General features: G+C 59.2%; 1 protein-coding gene across 1 annotated transcript in view; it reads right to left on the bottom strand.

Moving 5' to 3' along the window:
- Adcy1 (adenylate cyclase 1) overlaps positions 1-6,259 on the bottom strand; it is an 85,391-nt gene extending 79,132 nt beyond the window's left edge. The window contains exon 1 of the mRNA XM_010624913.3: positions 6,140-6,259. The gene's annotated coding sequence lies outside the window, so the exon portion shown is untranslated. The remainder of the gene's footprint in view (positions 1-6,139) is intronic.
- Positions 6,260-6,265: the final 6 nt, after the last annotated feature.

Genomic DNA, 6,265 nt, shown 5'->3' with positions numbered 1-6,265 from the left:
CCTGATGGCGCGCTTCTCTCCACTGCCACTTTGCACCACAACCACACCAGTCTGCAGCGCACACCGCAGCTCCCTGCCGCAGACCCTGCTGTCCCCAGCTCCTGGGCATGCAGAAGCGGTCACACCAGCCTCGCCTCTCCTGGGCCCCCTCGCGGAGCACACTGCACACGTGTGTCCACACATGTGTGTGCATAGATGTGCAAGTCCACGTCCCACTACATATCGGGACACGGCGCTCTCAGACCACTCCCCTGCTGACCCATGGACCAGGCCGGGTGGTCCCCTCTAGTCCTGGGGACCTCACCCAACACCAGCCCAGGGATGTCCGGCCACAGTCCCTGGATGTCGGGGTGGGGGGCAGCTCCCAGCCTCCTCCCAGATCTTCATCCGTTGGCTCAGGCCTGCCCGCGGGCGTCCACCAAGGCTGGGTGGCACCGGCAGTGTCATTCTCTCCAAACCGCGGCTGCCTGTTGAACAGCGCACAAAGTGCATTTTTAAATTAACGTAATTGCTCACTCCACTTCTGGGTCCCTAAGTGTCCTTAGGATTTGCATCACTTGACAGAGGACCGGCAGGATGTTGGTCATGGGTGGAGCTCGTGACAGGGACTCAAGGAGTCACCGTGCTGGTCTCTGACCTGGGCATGTTTGAGTTTTCCACAAAAAATAAAATAAAAGCAAGGTTTGTTTGTTTTTTAAAGGAATCTGGTGGCTCTTCCTGAGTGCCTGCCCTCGAGTTTCTACTTCATGACACGGAGGCCTAGGAAGGAACCCAGCCAGGGACAGTCGAGGGAAAGCACAGCCTCTGGTGTTTCCTGTGACTCCCGCACTCCAATGCCCAGGAGGTCCCCAGGTGGCAGGGTCCCACCTGCTCCCCCACGGTGCCCCTCTCCAGGCAGGCTCAGGCCTGTCCACCCCGGTCACTCACTGCTGTGTCTTCAGGGATGAGGGAGAGAGGCAGAGGTGGCAGTGGCCAGTGACGACGCAAACACCAGCAGGAAAGCAGGCAATGAAGGGCGGAAGTAGGGAGTCAGGTGCAAGGCCAGGGCGCCAAGCATGCTGGGGACTGTCTCCACCAAGAGAGACAGCTCCCACGAAGCTTGACACCCGCCCAGGGCACCAGTATACAACACAGGGTCCCTGGAGAAGTCTCTGCCCCTCCAGCCCCTCCCGGCACCCGCACACCAATGGGAGTCACTAACCACGTCACGGGCTTCTGGACATTTCTGACTTAGGAACAAACGATGGCCGAGGTACCTGGCACTAAAGATGTGTCCACCCCACGGGTCCCACAGGGGACGCGACCCTGCCCACCACCCAGCTCTCAGTCAGCGCTGGGGAAGTAGCTGCTCTATCTGTTGAGTGCTGATGGCTTTTAAATTAAACATCGGAGCTGTTTCAAAATCTTCAGGCTATGCCAGTGATTCCTAAAACATGGCCACTGCGTTAATCATTTACACAGCGGAGAGACAGCAATGGAGCAAAAACAAGCTCTGTGGGAAGCGAGCTGCAGGAGCGAGCTTCTCAGATATCTCTTCAGGGCCATCACTGTTCAGGGAGGCAAGGAGTCCCCGTCACAGGACACTTCTCTCGGGATGGCATCACAGGTGTGGCTCCCAGCACAGGTCCCTATGCAGGTGGGCAGGGTCTCCCCACAGGACTGGACTTCCTGGAGCAGCCACCCCCACTCCCTGCACACACCCACCAGGCCTGGTGTCTCTTGCACACCCACTGCCCACCCAGCAGCTTTCTCAAAGGCACACTTGTGACCGGGCTGCTTCCAAGGGTGGATGACAGTGCAGTGCAGCGGCCCTCCCAGGGCATGGGCAGGCAGATCCTGGGCAGCAGCTCACAGTGGCACTTTCCACAGAGGGGCTGGGGCTGGCCACAGGCTCAGAGCTCCTGACCCTGCTCTAAAGTGCCTAGTGGGTTGGGCCGTGCCCTCCAAAGAACACAGCTTGCACAGGCTGGGAGCCAGCACAGGATCTGCTGCCTGTAATGGGCACTCGAACGGTCAACAAGAGTGAAGAGGTGAAGCACTAGCCACCCTGCAGTCCAAGCTGCACACCCCACAGCCCCACATGTGCATACTGGAGCTTGCAGGAAGCAAGGGACAGAGCAGCAGGCATGTGCCACACGTGACCTGTGACACAACAAACAGATGAACGGCTCTGGAGAAAAGGGACCCATTGTCCGGGCTCAGTCCTGGGCTCAGGGCTGCCCGGCCACACCGAGCCTGAGCTTGGCCTCTTCAACCCACCATCCAGACCCTGATATCACCCAAGGGCATGGAGCAGGTGTGGGGAGAGGGCCACAGACAAGGACAGTGGTGCTGACCAGTGAGGGTGTGATAGGTGAGTGGGTGTGGATGGGTTCGAGTGTGTTGAGTGCGTCTGTGCAAGTGCGTGTTCATCCAAGCGTGCTTATGTGTACACATGGCTAAGTGGGGCTATGTGCAGGTATCTGCATGAGCATGTAGATACAAGTGTGAAAATGAGTGCAAGAATGTACACAGGCATACTGGTGGGTGTGTACTGAGTTATGAAAGTGTGAGCATTAGTTTGTGAGCATTTATGTGAGCGTGTGAACGCATATGTAGTATGACTGTGACCGTATATGGGAGGAGTGTCCCATGGGTGTGTAGGTGCCTGAGTTTATGGTGACCCTCTGTGCTTGTACACGAGTGTGAACAGAGGGGTGGCAGCCATGACTCTCGTCCTGAGATGCATACACTCTGCCCAGGGTGGAGACAGGTGCTCTGGTTGCCAGAGCTGCTCAGCTCCAGCCATAGCTGGTGAACAGGCAGGGCCTGCTCCTGTGTCCTGTCCCGAGTCTCTTCCATCGTGGGATCTAGGCCAGCACCTCAGTCCCATGGCTGGTGTCACCAACAGACACACAGCAGCAGCCACCAGCTACAAGCAGCCCACAGTAAGAGTGAGGCCCTATCACTGAGGCCACAGTGTGAGCAGGACCGGGGGAGCCCAGACCAGGCCCTGCAGTCCTCAGAGAGGTGGCAGGAAAGGGACAGCACCCAAACCCCCATGAACACCAGAGAGAGTACAGTGACAGCTCTGGTGGCAGACACCAGTGACACAGAGATGCCTGTGATCTGCCTGGGGTTGAGAACAGAAACCGAAATACATTTCTTTCACGTGCAGAAGCAATCAAATGAAAGCACATAGACCTCTGTTCCTGCCAAAATTTTAAAAATAATAGCAGCAGCCTGGAGCACACCAGCAGCATGGCCCTCCTCAGAGGCACCACATGTCCCTCCAACAAGCAGCATGTCCAAGGGCAGCCCCAACCTGCAGCATCTCCTCTTCTCCCCGAATGCCCCATAGCCCCAGCATGCTGCTTCCAGCCCACCCATGCTCCGTAGCCACCCTGGCCACCTCAGCTGTCCCCTACTGAGCAGACCACAGCCACACCTGAGCAGGACTGGCTCAGCACCGTAGAAATTCACTGTTTTACTTTGTTTGGGTCCAAGAGCATCATGGAAGCAGGGGACTGGGAGAGGGAAGGAACCCAGTGAGGCTGATGCTGAGCACACCATTTTTAGGCAATTCCTGAGTGCTGGGCCCACGAGCCCAGGACCCCTCTGCACCAAGCACCCACTCAGGGGAAGAGTGAGCACCAGCTACTGATTCCAACTGTGAGCACAGCTAAACTGTGTCCTACAACAAGGTATGAGGTTCCCCCAAAGCACAGGGCTGTGCCCCCAGAGCCCTATGTGCCATAAGCAGAAGAGCAGAGCTGCAGGAGCCCTGGGCACCTCCCTATAATTAGTGGCCCCCAAAACACATGTGCACCCCAGCACAGAGCAGACTCAAACCCAGGCCCCAGCCCAAAGTGCAGGCTCTCCACAGATCTGCTTAGGGGCAAATTCTCCTGACTGCCGCAGAAGGTCCCAGTGCTTTCTTGGAGCTCCACACCTAGAGGGACCCACAAGAGCAGAGACCCTGAAGAAATGTCCCACACGTGCACAGCTACTGCCTGCCTAGAATCCAGCACTGGGGAGGCAGCAGGGTCAGCAGGTGCCCCAGAGGTGATGGGGGGCAATGTACAGGAGGTGGTGGAGAGGCAGGAGGAGTGGGGGACGCCAACACTGCCTGCTGTGCATGCCGCCTTCTTGGCTTGAAGCTCACTAAGGCACCTGGAACTGTGCAGCTGGAAGACAGGACCCCAGGGGGCACCCAGACCCTCCCACCACTACAGGTCGCTCTGCCTGGGATATCATCTATTTGTCAATATCACTACCACCAATGTCAGCCTGAACACAAGCATTCTGAATAGGACAGCAGGGTTCAGAAGTGACAGATTTCCAGTAGGTGCCTTTCCAGAAGAACACTCCCACCTTCAGTACAGCCCTGCGGGTGCTCTTATCTCCTCACACAGGAGGGGCGACTGAGGCTCAGAGGGAAGGGTTTTTCGTGCCCAGGGAGCTAAAGGCAAGGAGATCCGGACACCGATGCCTGGGCATCCTTATCTCTGGGCTGGGCTTCCTTTCCCCTTCAGTAACAGGGACTTTTCTTTCTCCAAGGAGAGGGACAGAGGGACCTCAGCAGATTCCTCCCTGTCTTTTTAAATCTTTCTCTATAAGGAATGCCTAGGAGCTGTATAGGAAATTATTTAAAAAGAAGACAATAATGCACACTTTGATGGCCCTGCACACTGGACTCCCTGGTGTGCACAGGGGACGGCATGGCCCAGATCCCTGGGCATTCCTGCTCCCAAGCTGCCCTGGCATCTGCCCTTCTGGCTGCAGTGGGAGTTCATAGTGCCCACAAGGGTCTGGCTGCCAGCATGAGAGCCAGCTAAAGGCTGGCAGATGGGGGCCGGGAGGATGGGAGTGCCCAGGAGGATTCAGGCCCGGCTGCACTGCCCACAGGAAGTGTAGAGAGGCTGTGGAGAAGCCTGCCCCGGTGCCACTCCCTGGCTGGACTCCCCCTGGCCATTCTCTGTGCCTCTTCTCTGTCCTTGGCCCCCACCCCTGCTCCTCCTCCCTCTCCAGAGCCTCCCCACCCATCTTTGCCAGCTCTGATCCATGCCCTCTCTCCTTCCCTCAGGTGCTCCACCTGCCCATGGCTGTGAGCATGTGCCAGTCTCCTGGGGCCTGAAAAGCAAGCCCAGCACACACCTGACCCCTTCCCAGGCACCCGGTGGCCCCCTCTCTCCAAGCATCAGGGGCTGGGGCCAAGCCCCAGTCCTGTCCATTCCCAGGGAGGCAAGGCTGTCTGATGCCACCACAGCAATCTCCCTCTCCAGCTTCCACACCGGCTGTTGTCTCCTCCTCGCCCCGCACAGCCACCTCCTTTCCTCAGATGTGGTTCCCCCTATGCTGGCTGAACTGCAGCCAGAGCCAAGAACCAAACCCTCCCTGGGGCTCATGTGGGAAAGGAGCCAGGGAAAGCTCCCGAAGGACCCGGGGGCACAGCCACTGCCCACCTCCCATCAGGTTGGAGGGAGGGTCTGGCAGGGGTCCAGGAGGAGCCACAGGAGGCAGGACTCCTGCACCCTTGTCCTTGACAGCATCTCCCCTGCCAGACCAGGAAGACAGTGACAGAGTTCTGCGCTGCAGAGCCAGGGTCAGGGCGACCTGGAGCAGGGGCGGTGGAGACCAGATCGAGTGTGACCTTGGCACAGCCTGCTCCTTCTGGGCTGAAGGGATCCCCGTGGGACGGACAGAGAGACTGGAGGGCCGCAAAGTGCTTATCTCTCATCTCACATCCTCCCCCCCGGGGGGGGGTAGGACAGTAGGGATCGCCAAGGGGCAGGGGGGACTGCGCTCCCGACAGCCAAGACCCCAGCAGGCAGCCAGTGCCTCCAGCCACGGCCTCCAGTCCCGCCGCAGGGCTGGACTCCGGAGGTCGCGGTGGACCCAGGTCTGGGCCCTCCTGGCCACCCCCGGCCACCTGACCTTGGGCCGGTCTTCCCTGTCCACGCGGCGCGCCCACAGGGGCTTTGTGACTGGACTGTATTTCCGTGCAAAGCCAGGGCAGAGTGTCCCTGGCTGCTGAGTGACCTTGAACAACCCTCTCGCCCCTGTCTGGGACCTCAGTTTCCCCACCCGCTCGGTCAGAGGGAGTGCACCCAACTCAGGGCACCAGGTCCCAGAGCGGCGCGTCTGGGACCCCACTTACCGTCCTCCAGAGACGCGGGCGCTTGGCGGGGACCAAGGTGGCCGTGACCAGCAGGTGCGAGGTGGCCACCACGAGCCCGAAGCCGACGGCCAGCAGGCTGCGCACGGGCAGCAGGGCGTAGGACAC

The sequence above is a fragment of the Fukomys damarensis genome, unplaced genomic scaffold (genome assembly GCF_012274545.1).
Source record: "Fukomys damarensis isolate Sample0158 unplaced genomic scaffold, DMR_v1.0_HiC HiC_scaffold_17, whole genome shotgun sequence".
Classification (NCBI taxonomy): Eukaryota; Metazoa; Chordata; class Mammalia; order Rodentia; family Bathyergidae; genus Fukomys; species Fukomys damarensis.
Note: the sequence above shows the minus strand (reverse complement) of the source record. Positions and strands in the feature narration are given on the sequence as shown.